The following is a 17957-nucleotide window of genomic DNA, read 5'->3' as shown; positions in this document are numbered from 1 at the left end:
TTAAACGTAGATGAACATAATAGACAAGACTCAGCCAAACTAAGCTGTAAGCCTCTGGTGATATCCATATTAGTCATACCGCTCTGGCACAAGAACTTTAACGAACTTACTCGCCATTTTCATTCTGCGACTTGAGAATGAGATGTGAAGAAAGAAAGAAAGAAAGAAAAAAAAAGGATATTCTGTTAGTATGCAATTCCAGTGTTTTCAAACATACACTAATAATAGACGTATGTTTTAAATCAAAATTACTAGAAACAAAAATGGAGATCAAGTTTAAGTGTTCCTCGTATATAAATTATCATCCTACTATCCTGAACGACTTTTAGGAAATATAAAACAAGAAAAGAACATGGAAATGTTCCTTTTAATGATAATATTTAGCGCATGTAAATGTTTGCGAGAGCAAAGTGAAGAAGTCCAATTCCCAAGACAATGTAAGGTTAGAGGGAGTTGCTAAAACTGTTGGAAACTCGTTTCTGAGTTCTATCATCGAAGTGTTTTGTATTATTTCTTGTACTTGTACTGTTCGTATCGTTCCTCAGACCTCTGCTAATGCATGAAATTCTGGTGCAAATTGTTCACATTAGTATTAGGTTTTATTTTTTTATTCAATTATTTATTTATTTACTTCAACAAAAACAAAAATTTCTTCAACAATTTGTCTCTTTTGGCGTCTATAATTTGTGAAAAACTTGTTATTTGTATGCATAAGGCAGAAGTTGCTCTTCCATTTTCCGAATAGTGTATTCATTGATTGTGCTATCTTTTATTAGATTTAATTATTCCTGTATATGATTTGTCACATTCGCATATGATCTTATAAATACGTGAAGTAGTGTTAGTCATCTGATCAAGTCTTCAAGGTAGGTGTAATATTACTGTATTAAGTCCAACTTCCGACAATATATTAAGCTAAGAAATTTCAGCGTGCTGCTAAATATAATGTTACCGAAATTTCTTTTTTTATAATTTCCAGTTGAACGCCACAAATGAGGCTGATTGAATAGAATACGTTCCACAGAAGAAGTTTCCGCTCAGTAGATAAGTATTTTCACTTATCCAGGTGAAATGTATAACTCTGTACAAAGATACAGGGTTAGATTTCTCCTCTTCAGATACAGTCTTTCGTTTGCTGCAGAAATTATCAGGTTACAATTTATTAGGTAGGAAGTAAATACGTAATATTTTCATGAGAAGTTTTTGGGAGTAGTATTTCTTTCATGAAATAAATTGTGTGGAGAACAAGAATAGACCATTTTACTTATACGATTTGCATAATACTTCGTAGCAGAGCTATATTGGAATGGTTTTTCCAATTTTCAAGCATTGATTGCAATTGGTGTAGATATGACTTTTTTTTTTATAAAACGAGAATAAAAAGAAATAAAATAGGACTTATGCTTGTGGTACTGAATAAAACATCAATAAAATAAATTGGTTTATACGAGTAATTTTAAATACATATTTCTAAGTGTATTATGCTCTAAGGATCATCAATTGGTGAATAGACTGGGAATAACTGCACTCCAGTTGATAGCAAATTGGTTGTAAGGTATCTTAGACTCAAAAGGCACAAAATATCTATGTTGACATCATGACATCATTCGTATATTTAATAATCGATTGATTGTATTGAGTACTTGAGGAAATGGATGTATCAAAATGAAATCTAAATATCGAGTCAGATAAATGTTTGTGAGAATAATGTGTACTGGAAAATATTTTACAAATGAAGACAACTTAGTTACCTGTATGAATCTTGTCAATTATTATTATTATTTTTTTTTTTTCGAATATTTATATTTATGAAAATAAAAGACAGAATAAATGCGTTTTATTTTTCTTGTTGATTATTTTTCACATGAAATAGTCAATAAAGAATGAGAATTTATTATTCATTAAAGATACGAGGTAGGGTTCAGATGGACCTTACCCCTTTCGAAGTAGATCCCATCGAAATAAATACTTCGGCCCAACAGACCCTTAGTTCTGGAATGAGTACTGAAGTCTTGACGTTGTCTTCAGAACCATCTCTGCCTTCAACTAAACAAATCAATACGTTTACCCCTTATTTCCAATTTTCAGGCGAGGAATTTAAAAGAAAGAAGAAATAAATCATTGAGCGGGATCAGGGCTGTGTGAAAGATTTAAGTACATTTTCATTTGAGGGCATTCATACAAGCTTCTGCTGAGATATAGGCAAAACTCTGGATTCATATTGCACAAATACGCGTCATGTGGAAGTATTTATGAGAAATGTAGAAGCACTGTCATGGGAAATACGTAATATGCCTCTCAGCTAGTCAGTTGTTTCTTGGCGTTTACCGGATCACCTTTCTAATGTAGGAATACGATCGCCATCTTTTAACTCTCCTAACAGAGAAAATAGGTTGACTGTGGAAGAGCATGTTTTCGTGACAGATTTGTTCAGATAGAGACGAAACTCTCTACTCCTATATCGATCACGTACTATTGCCAAATGTATGCAGCATTCCTCTTTAACTGATCCAAATCTGTACTTGTCGATAATGCTGTCCTGGCTGATTCGTAATACTAATACGATAGTACTCGGATTAGTGTTTAGGATAAGTTGCATGAATCATTTACTCCACATGCTAGATTGCGGTTTCAACTCCAACGTCGACAGGACGATCTGATCTCTCCTTATGAACGATGCACGACAAGCATATTAATCCATTTCTTTTGTGGCAAAATCTTTGATCCTTAGAAAACTGCTCAACTGAACAGTATTCTTTCCGCGTGTACTCATGGAATATAACCGTCTTAAGTTACCGTAGCGTGCAGCGGTTTCTTTTTCATACTGTTTCCTTGGCGACTGCTATCTGCCGAGAAAACATGCGCGTTCAACTTCCAATGATTATAAGTTCGTGTTGATTTGATTGACATACACGCGTAAATTCATTCTCATCTTTATTGACTTGTTCTTTTATATTATTTGTTGACTGAAATTAATAAAGAAATAGTTCTACTGTATCATCATTGTTGCATTTGCTTGTGTATTCTTTATTATTTGATTCTTATGTCTAAATAATTGATTTTACGGTTTTTTTTAACTATACAAAACAAACCTCTGTATATGTATGTTTTTTGAACATTATAAATAACATTCGATTGTTTTTTGAGAACTCTGTATCGGAAGGTTAGTATTTATACGATCGAAAAGACAGTGAAGCTTCGTGTTATGTGGCTCTAACGGCTATATCGTAAGAATGAATACGTTCACTGTTTCTCAGTTATTTCCAACGAAAGTCGGTGCCTTGTTTTAAATTAATGGAAATTAAATTATCCAATAAGATAGAAAGAAGAAGAATTTATGAAAGTCATTGCCTGTATGAATAACCAATTGCTTATTATATCAGTTTTCCAGTCATCACGATAACAGTTCTGCTTTTCACATTTTATTAATGATAGTTTTCTCATGCCAATGTTGCAACTGCATTAAGAGGGACTGTGGCATCACTTATTGGAGAATTTATTTTTCACTTTGATTTCATTGTAATTAACCCATGTCTTACTTGAGTTCAAAATCTTTTACATTTCACCATCTCATATTTGGGTCTTTTCCATACTAATGCTTCAAGTTTTACCATAGTTTTACCATACACTTGTGTTACCTTTAATACACTACTACTTGCGACATGCCTGATTACCTTGTCTTGAGTTATTTTTCAAGTTTAAATGTCATTCGAAATTTACTGCGCAAAAGTCTACTTCCCGTCCTGAATAAATGATCTGTAAGGTCTCGACTAGATTTAAGTAGTGGCTTTGGAGGGACATTACAGGGCTGTAAATTCTTACAATATTACTGCAACTAATATGCTAATGATGAAAAGACGTGTTGTTTTGTTGAAAGAAACTTCCTTTATCAGGATAGACCTGTTGGAAAAAACGAGTAGAAATCAGAGGCAGTGTACACGCTATGACGTCTGTAAGAAAGCACCCCAAATGCATTTATGATCTATTTGAACGTTAACTCAAGATATTCTGTACAATCACAGACCGTCCACCTTCCTACGATGACATCAACCAACACGGTATGCCATTAAGACTAGCTTGACAAATTTTCATATGCCCCTTTGTGTAAAGCAATGTTATTTGGACACGTAAGTCCAAATAACCCTAATCCAGTCCTCAATTTGCCACTAACGATGTTCCTTCCCAGGCGATTAGCTCCGTTGGTAGCTGTTAGTACAGATACCTGGTTATACTTTTTCTTCCAAAGGCACAAGGACGCGGAAAATGTGGTTAGTTTACGTTCTGAAGCGTTTTTCGGTACCAGCAAAAACGATGCTATTCAGTTGTTTTTGAAGATGGTTTCCATGTGAGCTGAAAAAGACGATGAAAATAAAATCACGATTTTCTAAGTGATTGACAGTCACATGGACTTGTAATGACAAAAAAGCATTCGGGTATTTAGTAGCATTGGTACCGTTGTACGAGAAAATTCCATCCATCCATTGCATTTGCCATGATGTGTACCAGTGAATTTTACAAAACGATAATAGATCATTCGCATGAGTTGAGAAACACTGAACACGCAATACTTTGATGGAGCTGTTGAGTGGCATGGCAAAGAATCAAATACAATGGAATTGATCATAGCAGGCACAACGTATGTATATCAGTAACTGCAAGTATATTTTAGTTATTGGAAAATTTCATTTATTGGAGCAGAACTTTTGGGTATTTTTAACCGTTCTCTTTTCAGTTCTTTTTCCACTCCATAACTGTGTTAGGCTTTATGAGTATTATATTCCTGTACACTAACATGCATATGCGATGGCTGAATCTTCCAAACAGAAAAGCTCGGTTTCATAAAAGTGAAAGATTTTCTTAATTGAATCATTCATTCTTGTATTGTGGAAATATTTTTTTAAAAATTTTATTCGTAAACGTATAATGCCAACACCTGTAAAAGATCTATTAATTATGATGATACGAGTAAAACGTGGATGTCTGTAAAGTGTTTATATGTTATTTTCAGAAACGTTTTAAAAGCTTTAAAAATCGTGTTTAAGAATAAAACTATGCTTAGTGGTAAACAACTTGGAGGTTGATAAGATTTCCTAGAGACGCTTCTGTGAGAACAACACACTTTTTTCTGAATTACATTTATTGTAAGATTTTGGTAAAATAATACAAAATAAAGAAGAGATGAATACGTATTTACGATGAAATATAACGTAAAAGTTTCCGTGGAATTCAGCACAAATTATGCTATTCTGTGTTCACAAATAACTATTCCTTATCAGCAGCACCATCTCTCTCACCACTTCATTAGCACGGCATGTGTTAGCTGTCAGTCACTACAGCGTTACCAAAACCAAAGATTCCTGGATAAGATTTACTTCAAATCGATTACATATAGCAGTTGGGCTTTCGTTCCCTGAGGCTACGATTACTGAGTTGGAAAAGACAAGATTAGGATGTGGTTGTTCTTCCTTGAAATCTGGAATATTTACTAATATGGCTCCTACATCATTAATCAAAGAATAAGTACACTTTTCTCCCACATGAATTTCTTCGTGCACTAATTAAAATTTCCTCTTAGTTATTAAATTTTAATGCTCCATGACAAGGGCCATTTTTTATGTCTAGTAAGATATATAGCTGATTTCATTTTAGATTTTTACGTAGCTTCTATTTTTAGTAATCCAAATGAATGGTGAGTCTATTTCTGTACATTAATGATATTATAGAATCCATATTAAATACTGAATTAACACTGTACTCTGTGTGTTTTTGGTGAGTACAGCTTCAGTTTAGTTCACTGCGTTTGTTTCCGCTCAGGCCGAGAGCACGCCGCGGTAACTATTGGCAAATCATACAGCATTTGGGACGATAGAGCAACACGGTAGGGTCGGCAATGGTGACATTAGCTAATAATGTATACTGTCATGACAAATATCTTCTTGGTACTACCACTAGAATACATAAAATTAATTTCTAGGTTAAAATAGAAACTTTTTTTTTTATGCTGTTGGCCGAAACAGCCTTCCGGTTAAGATCGGTAGGCGCTAACGTAGTGTAGGCCTATTGCATGAACGCACAAAACACTAAAATATCAAACGAATCGTATCCAGTTGTTGTGGTTAGTAATAGCAAGGGCAATCAACTTTATACTTTATTATGCATTTTCCTAAATTATGCCTTAATATGCTGTTCCTTCAATTACACTTCATTTTCACCCATTTCTATTACATATTTGTTTTATTTTACTCGTTTTTATTACACAAGCATTAAACATGTATATGGAACTATTCATTTTTCCCACTAAAAATTACATCAATACAACATACTTCAGAATTCAAACAAATTGCACTTAAAAAATGTCAACATAAATAGAGAATAAAAATATTTGAAAACAAAAATTTTAATTTTCTTGTGTTCAATCTTCATGATCGGTATGCTGATAGTGTTAGTGTTTCTATTAGCTCTCTTATTAAAAGCAAGCCATAAGTGAGCTTCAAGATTTTCTTCCGTAAACGAAGATCTGCGTGGATTTAAAATCCAGTTTAGAGAGCAGCAGCTCCTTTTACATGAAGCATTAGAAGGAGGCACGGTTAATGCTTTCATGACCAAGATACTTAAATTTGGCATCTTATCCAGGAGTTTCCTCCAAAAGGAAAAGGGAGAAACGGAAGTAATTTCGTCTTGAAGAATTACACGATACACACACAATTCTTCCAAAGGTATATCCGCCTGAGAGAAACTTGGATTTACGCTAGTGGGATCCAGTCACTGAACAGGTTTCCAAAATTTGATAGCGATGTGATGTTCATTTATATAACTTGCAAGTTTTTTGCACTGCATGCCAGAAGTTTCAAGAATTTCTTGAACTGATGAAAGAATAAGCCACACTTGACTTGCATCCACACTATGAGCTTCTAAAACTTTTATCTGCTTACAGTGTTCTTCATCTTCCTCTTCTATCCACTTCCGCAATGTGCTGTAATATCGTCACACATATTCTGTAGGCCGATCCATTTTATAGGAAATTAGTGCCCTACCAGTTTATTAGGTATCTAACTAAACTAATGGAGTTACGAAAAGCTGAAAAAATTAAACAAAATTTTGTCAGGAAAAATAGTTTATAAAAATCTGTGGGGACCCTGTATAAGAGAAGTGTGTCGTCCAGAAACTTTCGAACAAGAGTTAATTTCGTTTTTGCATATGATGGATTTACATTTGAATATTTTTATGAGAAAGCGTTGCAGAGAACGGGAAATACTGCACATGAATAAGGTGAGGGCCAGATTACATCTGAGCTCTATAATTCTGACAGAAACGTCGAAAGTAACAAAACATACGGCTTTTAGATGCATTTTTCCATGTGGGTACAGTAGTAGGTCGATGCACTATTGCTGACAAAAATCGCGATTTTGAGAATTTTTGAAAATTGATGGTCATAATGCTAATGAACAAGTCCCGCCTAATAGTTCTAGTTGTGAATTTACCTGAGTTATTACGTTTAGACAAAGTGTGAAAATGCAAAGAAATGAATGGGTAGTAGAAATTGAATCATACAGTCATTGTGTATGCCTTCTGAACATGTAAAGAAAAATTGAAAAGAGAAATTTATGTAAAAAGTAACTGTGTGAATATGATATATTTATGATGTAAATAGATGTTTGTTATAACGTATGGTATTTAAGTTCCTTGAAAACTGCCATGATGTAAAGAAAACCAAATGGAAAGATGTTTGAAAGACATTGAAATCATCTTCAATGTAGTTGCAAGATAATTAACTTTTTATTTATTTATTTATTTATTTTTTAAATATGCACACATATACAAATACATGTTCTTGCAGCAATAAAATGTGTGTAGATGTTTCTTTTGCTCTAGAAATCTCCATTTTTTTTCTGTCTTTTTAGGGCTGTGTACGCTTTAAAAGTTTTTAGAACTATTTCTAATTCCTGTATGTTTTGTATTAGTATATTGTGTACATGTAATAACGTTTACACTACGCTAGAAGGTTGTTTATTGCATTTTGTAGTTGTATGCTTTCCATATACTGTAGGTTCCGCTGAAACACCGATCCTGTTGAGAATTTTGTAAGAAAATGTTTAGAGTAGAGTAAACTAATACCAATGGAGTGCTAGAGTTTTGATCCGATGCTGCAGTATTTAGCATTTTTCAATCTGAAAAGAAAGATGAAATTATAATATTCTGACATACTTTTTTTTCTTTCTTCCTTAAGTACATAACAAGATTTGTTAGGATTTAGGATTTGGATTTCTGGGCTTTCGGCATCTAAGGCCATTTAGCCCTTCACGATTTGAGGGATGACGTCCCTCGGCGAGCACACAATCCGGAGAAAGGGAAGGAATAAAGGATTGGGAAAGGAAGGAAGCGGCCTGGGACCTATAAGTTAGGTACCACCCCGGCATTTGCCTGGTGTGAATGAGGAAAACCCAGGAAAACCTCATTCAGAGTGGCTGGCCTGAAAAAGCTGTTACACTTTTTTCGACCGAGTGACCCCACCGGGAATCGAACTCGGGACCGCTAACAAGATTTGTAAAAGGTCTAGTGGTGTATCAGTGCTGGTAAGTTTTCAGTTGTGAATTTTATTAGTTTCAATTATCATGCTAGTAAATGTGAAGGTGATATCTTTTGTTGAAAGCTATTTCTGCTTCATTTGACGACACACAGGAAAAATAATAATAATAATAATGAGTTTCGCAATATGGAAATTTTAATCACGCATTAGTCAAGCTCTTTAAATCGACGTTAAGAACGACTGTAAATAGAACCCAAGAAGCTCACACATATCTAGTCGTTTCCATCATTCAAACTTCGGAACACACGTGGGATGTAAGGTCTTATCGTAAGCTGTTTTCTCCGAATAATTTTATAATTTGATACCCCTCTGAAGAAAGAAGTCTGCTAGATTTTTAAGGATTACGCAGCATTAGAGGACTTTTCTTCACTTGTTGCTGAAACAGGTCTACCTGATCTCGGACCATTAACGTTTTATTTATTTATTTATTTTTTTTCTTTCTTCAAATTTTCTAATTAAGCTCGTGGTACTTCGGCTCTGTACGTGCCGAATATTAAATCCTGCAGACGATAATCGAACGATTTCAGAACCATTTTTATTATGTTGGTAACACAGTTGAAGTACTTTCACTCTTTGATGTTCTATTAGTCGTACGACCATATTTAAATTTGTCTGAATGTTCTGAAATGAAGAAAGAAATAATACATTATAAATATATATACAAAATTACTTAGTTTAAAACTACAACATATGTAGGAGAAAGCCATCGAAAAATACAAATAAAGGGTTGTTATTTATGTCAGCCCGGTATATAAAGTACAATAAATAATATGTAAAATGGGACGAGCACAGTATTTATATTTGACAATCTTGTAGAGGATATATTTAAATATCTTATTGCAGAATGAGTCCAAAATAACTATGTAAATTTACAGAATAATATTTTTCACGTTTATCAGAATTAGTGTGAGGGTTTAGTTCACTCAATAGATCATGTGAATAACTTCCTTCTGTTGTGCTAAATTATTATACCAACTCAATCAGTAGAGTGGTGAGGTGGGAAATGTTTTAGGGGTCGTACCTCTTTTCCTCCCCGAAGCACAACAATGTACTTGAAATCAAACTAATTTTAAACAATGTTTTCCTATATATAATTCTTTAAAATATGTCCCTTTGTTTCACCCAAATGCGGAACTTTAGTGCAAGGTACGTTTCGGGTCCGATCTTCTTCCTGAGTTACATGCACTGAGCGACACAATGTGATTATATATAACTACAGTATTAAATCTTTTAACAGAATAATATTGGAGAGAACAGTGTCAATGTTTTATAATATTTTATAGTTAAAAGAATGATCAATGGATATTAACACAATCTACAATCAAAATGTTAGAAATGTTGAAATTGTTGTAAGAGAAACGTGTAAAGAAGGTACATGTATGTGTATTATAACAGAAGAATAACCAGCAAAATCTTAGGTGGAGCTTTTCGTGCGCTATAACTCTACAAATATACAGTACATATCTTAGCAAATTGCAAGATAAAGGTGTCTTCTTATTTTGTTAAATGGAACATGTTTGCAAAATTTTTCGGTTTCGGCGAGAATTCGACCTAAATACAAGTCGAATCCACTGTTATCTAATACTGTACGTTTCAAAAATACATCTCAGGAAGTTCTGCAATAAGATATGTGTTTCTGATCTTATATTGTTGTTCTTATGAAGGCATTGATTTTAGTTGTTTTTTAACGTTATAAAAATTAAAAGAGATATGTGGCATAATCAGATGTCGACGAGAATAAATTTTAAGCTAAGGGATTGGATTTTTTGAGTCTATGTGCAATTGTAGATTCTACTTCAAATTAATAAAAAAATAATAATGAAAATATTAAAAGAAGTTTATACAAATAAACATTTCAGGTTATAAGTGACAGTTAAAACTTTTTAGTTACTATGCCTGTGAGAAGCTTAAAAGGCCTAACGGTTTGCCATAAGAACCAGACTGTGTCATGTAATTACGTCAAAAGTCACGTTGCGTGCTAAATCGAGACTGGAGATTCCAAATCCAAACATGAGATATTTCAAGTACGTAACCTCCGCGTGAGTCACCCTGGATAATTCGCAGAAGATGCATATACTTTATTATTGTTATTGATTTTACTCAAACAACGTGACTTTCGACAATGTTCTATCCGTATTTACGTTATGCGCTGTACATCGTTTTTCAATATGTCTGTGCAATAAGCTTTAGATTAGCCATCTCCTTACTAATAGTTTTTGGTATATGACATGAAAAATATGAAATACGACTTCATATTTTTCATTGATTTTCGATTGACTGTAATGTTAGTGTTTTGTGCTTTTTGACTATGTTTCATCCATTTTAGGACAATTTGCTTTTGGAATGTAGAATCTACATAATTTCTTCTATATTTAAGCTGAATTTCAACCATTTCCCTCGTATGGTTTTTTAGATGGAGGAATTACCTGTTTATCATTGGTTTTCCATTGACATTAATATTAATGTTTCGTGCTTTTTCACTATGTTCAATCCATTTTAGAACAATTTGCATTTGGAATATAGAATCTACATAGCCTCTTCTACATTTAAGCTGAATTTCAGCCATCTTCCCCAGAGTGTGTTCACATCATTGCAATCAAATAAGCCCTTTAGCTTTCAGTTCTTCTGTAAAAACATATTCATTCTGAAAATAAGTTAACATTTTCAACATTGGGAAACAAAAACTCTCATATTCTTTGTACATTTCGTAGTTCAGTAAACAGTTTACTGTTTTATTCTGATAAGAAACTTCAGTTCAAATTCGAGGCTTAAGACATTTGTAAAAAAAAAAAAGTCTTTAGATAACATTTAGTAAGTGAGATGGTTTAGATTTTTTTGAAACACACTTTTAGTGGTATTCTGTTGACAAATTTATTCAGAATGTATTAACAGAGTTTGTAATTAAAAAATTATATATATATATTAACAGATTAAGACAGGAAGCAAGATTAAAGATTCTGCTTGTTTTAGGATTTTGATGGAAATTTTAATTTTAAGGCCAGGTTTTTCAGTGGGACCATGTTATGTTTAAATTGTTTAGCACACAAAATCACGTGATTTTGGAGAGGTTATTTTGTGCACTACACTGGCAATGTACGTGTAAAGTTAGTTTAAAAAATAAATAAAAAGGTTTTGTTGGAATAATCTTCATATTATTAATGAAGTCATTATATGTTACTGTGCACAATGATATTCAAGTAAAAGTGAATATTTTCCACATCAATTTTTTAAAATTAATGTAATTATGTATTTTGGGTATTTTTCGTGTGCAATTTGCTTTATGTTCATGATTGTTCTTATTCACTAAGTTTTTATATACATACTTTGTATAGCCAAAGTTGAGTTATAACTGCGGGCAGATTACCAAATCTATAATTGTCAATATCTTTCGAGAAACAATTCTAAAATTTAAAAAAATAATAAAAAAAATAAAGTTCATTTACTTATCAAACTAGTGTTCAGTGATTTTATTGTGTTAATTATACATTATCTGCAGGTAAGTGCTAATCAACAGGCAAAGAAATACATATATTCTCCTTCTGTAATTCCTGTATGTACGCAGTAATTGAGGCCTTGGAAAGTTATCTAAAACATCTACATTTTCCAAATTGATATTTTGCAATACAGATATTGTAAGAATTAATTTTAGGGACGCTTAAGAACCAATGTTAGGGATACTAATATTAGATTATATTTAGAAAACAGTTTTATTTTTACTTATATATAATCAGCATTTAAATAAAAAGAAATCGCATTGTAGATATATGCAGTGGTGTTATTCTAATTTTGTAACAACCGGTTCTGTGTATACCCGAGAGAGAGTAGGTAGATAGATAAATATAACTCTCTTCGGAAACAAACCATACAAGAAAGACAAAAGCAAATTTTTACTGGATACCACAAGTAACAAGTAGAGACATCCGCAGCATCATAATGCAAAATGGCGTGACGAAATTAGGTAACATTGTGAATATCTTGGAAACGAATTATCTAAGATAGATGGTTATCAAAAAGTATTGGAAAGACCTTAATCCAGCAATGAATCGACAATTGTTGATAATGGTATATATGCGTTTCAAATATAAACAACCCTTACCACTACACTCATGTGAACCCAGTTCTCATTCTTGATATCAGCATTCGAGATTAAGAAATAAACGCTCATACCTTGTTCTGAGAGATCATATGTTTAACCCTGTAGCTGTAAGAATTTCTAAAAACAAAGACAGTTAAACTAAATTTTACTGTTTCTGGGTAAAATTTACTGTTGTGTCTAGGTATAACAAACTGTTCTGCGAACTCGAAATACGTATTTTAACAATCTGTTCCAGCGAACCATCTGAATAGTACCACTGGTTATATGAGTGCAGTGCATCTATGACCATAATTTATTATAGTTCGTTTCCCCAACCGAATTGCAGTTCCTATATAAAGAATGCAGCCTTCTACGTGTGGTGGCTCGTGCCATAAAGGGAAGAAGGAATGCTGTTGTAAAAATCAGCATGGGAGCTTGAAAAAAAAATGCCAAACTGCACTCTTATTGAGTGAACACACTATACCAAAGTAAGATTATACATATATGCAACCAAAAATTAGTACAAGCAAAACAATTAAAAATAATAATAATAATATAAAAAAACACCTTTCCAGATGGAATGGTTCTCTTTCGATCGTACATATAGTTGAAGGTCAGTAATAAATGTCTCCGATAGCTCGACGTTTTACTTTAGATCTCTTTTAGGTTCTTAGTAATACAAACAAACCTACTTCGGACTAGTCTCCATATTGCTGGATATTGATCGTAGAATTCACTACAAAGAGACCTTGGGAACTTTTACATTTTATTGTATCTGAGATCATTCAAGATGCAATACCCCACTTCACATTTTTCGGAAACCAGATCACTAGTAAAAATATGGAACTTTTTAATACTACCCTCTTTTCGTGTTCGTTTCAAGCTCTGTTAAAGGGTTCATAAATGATATATCTAGTTGTATCATAGAATTGGGCCAGAAACATTCTTTTTGTTACGCGAATAATGGCGTTGGGTTTACAGTATTTAGAAAATGGAGAAATGAACTGCATCCGACTAGTATTTGCCTGCAATATAAGTTAGAAAATTAGCATTTATATTAAGATACTGTATTTTTGTCATGAAAAATGAAGGTTCATTTCGTGGACTGTGTATTTTCATGTTTTTTGTTGGCGTTTTGAACTCAGCATTGAGTATAGTTAGCCGACCACCAATCTTCACAGACTTCAAAGAGTCGAAGAGTGAGGGTTGATGGTAGCAGGGGAACAGGAGTTGGAAGGAGAGGCTTTTGGACAGATGGGCAAACGGTTGAATGTAGTTACCTTTTTTTTTAACCTTTTGCTTAACATGCTTTTCTTTTTACGGTGTTGGATTGGGTCGATGGGATGTCTTACAGATGTAGATAGGTCAAAAATGTAGGCGGGATAGTTTACTCTGAACACACAGTATGTATAAACATTCACGTATATACGGATACTAATGAATGTAATGGAAACACGTGAAAAAGTGCAACATACCAGATTAATATGCCGTTGGATCACATTTCACCCTCACAACAGTTCTGATGCTACGTAGATTAGAGTCATAGAGATCGTGATTGGTAGCAAGTGTAATATTACACCATTCCGCGTGCAGTTATTACTCAGTTCCGTGAGAGAGGATGGCGGCGGAAATCTGCGCAGGATTCATGTCTCCAAAATGGACTACGTTCAATTATGCTTAGATCCGGGGATTGGGTGGGCCTGGTAAGATGTTCAACTTGCTCCCGATGTTCTTCTAACCATGCTGCAACAACTCCGACTGTTCATTGATCGTAAACACCTGGACCAAAAGACCCACATGGTCCCCTAGAACGGCGACATGACCGGCAGTGACATGACCGTTAAGCATCAGTACAGGACCTACTGAAGACCAGGATATTGCAGGCCACATCACAAAACTGGCATTATGTTTCACGTTTGGGCGGAGATATTGCGGGTCTTTTTTTTACATTCACTACACAAACACAGGCTGTGGTTTGAAATACGGTGAATGATGATTTATCCGATCATATCACACATTTCTAGTCATCAACAGTCCATGTTACATGTTTACTCCACCATTCCCTTGTTGATAAGCATGATATCCCTCAGCGGTTTCGTCAGTGCAATCCGATCCCGTATATTTATATCATGTAACTAGCGACTGTGATTGTCGACACAGGTTGTGGGAGTTGCTGCTTGAGATCCTTCGTCACTTGCACCGCAGTCCCACGACGCTTCTAAGTGACAATTCACTTTAATGCTTGGCAGGATCTGTCACAGAGGGTTTTCTTCTTACCACTATTGCTCCTCGCCGATGTTATTTAGTCGTGATTTATTTTTAGCTCGTCATCACCGTAGACACTCCTTCGCGACATGCGCAAAACACCTTGCATTTTCGTCACGTTTGCACCACATAACTAAGCACCAACAGTTTGCAGTTTGAAGATCACCCATTACACTGTCACTGTCTGCTCAATTCACTACACACTGTCGTTCTACTGCGCCTCACGTAGCACGGAAATTGCTCTACCACACCACAACAACTCCGCGGCGGTCGCCGCCTGAGGATATCTGACGTACTTCCAAATCCAGGTATTTTCATTACAGTGATAAGTATCTGTACATATATGTATGATTACACTCACACAAACGCTTTTTTTTTAATTAACGTCGTACGATTATGCTTCGAGACTAAGAGAGGCGGTAACATGATAATGAACGAAGTGATGGACTAAAGAAAATAGAAGAAAACTTCCGTTCTCTTAGAACTATGAGATTGTGTATGAAATTCTCATTTAAAATAATTAGACACGTGCTTCACAGTTTTTTTTTTTTTTTTTTTCAATATTTGACCTAGAATGGAAGAAAATGGCGGGTAGGAAAAGGTTGAGATTACAATTGATATAATTGGATGGATGCATCTGGAAATGCATTAAGGTTAGGGGCATGAAACTTTCTATTTAGACTTTTCATTTAAAATAAATAAAGACATGTTTCACGTTTTTTTATTATTATTTCTCCTACAAGGGAAGAGAAAAGACGGGAAGAAAAAAGAATTGGTTGCAATTGTTATAACATCTCAAAATCTCTTTAAGATCAGAGATATGGATATGAGGTGCGAGGCCGTAGGCCAAAAAGTCTAGAGATGCGGGGGCAAAGTCGTCAGCTAAACGAAGGCTAATAAACAACCAGCGTGTGTTTTAAGCGGTATCGCATTGCAGTTCGCGATGCAAAAACATGGAAATTGCGATGCATCTTTGCATTTTTCATTATTATCACGGAAGTTAAAATAAGGAGCATTACTATTGTTTCAAGAAACTTTTCTTTGAAGGTCAGTTGCTGAAAAATAAGTTACAAAACAGTTTTCCACTTTGTCTTTCTTTCCCTTTGTCGGTTTGTTGTTAGTGGGTCATCCTCCAGACCTTCTTAGGTTGTGGGTCATCCTATCCTTGTTTCTGATTGTGTAATAAAAGAATATCCTTTGAAGGAAAGGCGCAAAATATAATCAAAGAATTCTAGCATACAATTAACTTTTTAAACTGAATACAGAAATAATGAAAGATTCTAAAATAATTTTGAATAAAGTAGTGAGAAAAGTGTATTTCAAAGATTATACCTTATAGAATTAAAATGACAGCTTTGTGGTAACCGTAGCGTACAGGAAATATAAATTTCAGTCATATAGCATGGAATCTATAATTTATTAGATAATTACTAAACCAAAGTGCCGTATTCGTGAAAACCATCTTCCCATGTTACGACCTATCTGTAAGTAGTCACGACCACCCCTTGCAAGTCAAGACCTTACCTCTTGAGCAAATAAATCATAACATAAAATTTGCAAAGTGAAAAGTTTTTAGTTCCACCATTATTTTTGAAGAACTTTGCAACTGCAAAGTTGCAAAATCTTTGCAATGTGACAGTTGAATGTTGAAGCATGCGCGCCGATTACGTGGGTACTCCGGGACTCCAGCACCCACAAGATTTTTAGTTTGATAGAAACAAAATAAATATTTCTTACTTGCCATTAGAAAAGAAACAATTAAAACATTGAGATGGAACTTAAAATTTCTAACTTCTAAAACATAGGCCTAATTATTTGTTTCAAATATGTTTCTGCGAAGGCAACCTAGCAACGCACTCCCTCTTCCTTGCCTGTCTCGCCTAGTGAAAGGCAGTCCCCACAATAAAAAATGAAACTATATTGTGAATAGAATCGCATATTTTCGGCTTGCGTCACAGCACAGCCATTTATGGGAGTGTTCATAAAAGATTTAACCGAAAGGAAATCAATCGAAAAAAAAAAAGAAAGAAAGAAAGAAACTCCCTTGAAAACATATAACACGTCCCGCCATTGGTACGCACCCACATAAATTTTGGAAAGTCAGCGCCGTTGTGTTGAAGTGCGACTTTAGGCGCTGTATTCTAGTTAGTAATTTGTAAGGATTCGTAATAGGAATTTTAGTGAATTATTTTAGAAATGAAAAAAAGTTGATGAGATGAAAATAGCAGTTCTTCAAGTTAGTGTTGTCAACGGCTTGGCTCACGGCTGTCACCACCGAATCGAGCCAACAGCTCACCCAACCGAACCTGCTCGAGCCCTCGGCTTAATTGGACCGAGCCGAGCCAGTTGGGCGCCATATTGTAACAACAAGAAAAAATACAAATTCGCTTAGAAATATTTTTTTCAGTTATTGATAAATAGATGGAAGTAATAAAACAAAACAAGTCTCTAGATAAACACATAGGATGCCTTTAGAAAATTATGTAGATGCTGTTACACAACCTGCAATACGAAAGGCATCATTCTTTCCTCAGTTGGGTTATTTCAAAAGATTGCGATTGTCACTTCTTGTTTAAGAAGGAGAACTTGCATTCCCCTAAACTTCCGTCTACCCACATAGCTTAAACAGACAACATAGTTTAAAAAATGATGAGTTTAAAACATAACACCTCTGTATTTTTCGTCTATTTATAAAGGTATTAGTAACATCTAGGAATTCTTATTGTAACTCCTGTAAAGAAAGATTGAACTCTTTATTTGGCGAGATTAGATCATATTCAATAGACAAATAGTGTTGTTGACGGCTGGAGCGCCTCGGCTCACAGCTCAGTCACCATCGAGCCGAGCCGACATAACAGCTCACCCAACTGAGCCGGCTCGAGCCCTCGGCTCAGTTGTGCCGAACCGAGCCGAGCTGATGGCTCATCGCAACCGAGTCAGCTCGAACCGATGGCTCACCTGAGTCGAGCTGATGTCTCATCGCAACCGAGCCGATGGCTCACCTGAGCCGAGCCAAGCCGGTTGACATCA

The 17957-nt window shown here is 34.6% G+C and overlaps 1 protein-coding gene across 1 annotated transcript in view; it reads left to right on the top strand.

Moving 5' to 3' along the window:
- betaggt-I (geranylgeranyl transferase type-1 subunit beta) overlaps nucleotides 1–12346 on the top strand; it is a 50001-nt gene extending 37655 nt beyond the window's left edge. Inside the window, exon 9 of the mRNA XM_081733678.1 lies at nucleotides 980–12346. The gene's annotated coding sequence lies outside the window, so the exon portion shown is untranslated. The remainder of the gene's footprint in view (nucleotides 1–979) is intronic.
- The last annotated feature ends 5611 nt before the right edge of the window (nucleotides 12347–17957 follow it).

Source organism: Thermobia domestica, chromosome 12 (genome assembly GCF_964235325.1).
Source record: "Thermobia domestica chromosome 12, izTheDome1.hap1.1, whole genome shotgun sequence".
Taxonomy (NCBI): domain Eukaryota; kingdom Metazoa; phylum Arthropoda; class Insecta; order Zygentoma; family Lepismatidae; genus Thermobia; species Thermobia domestica.
Note: the sequence above shows the minus strand (reverse complement) of the source record. Positions and strands in the feature narration are given on the sequence as shown.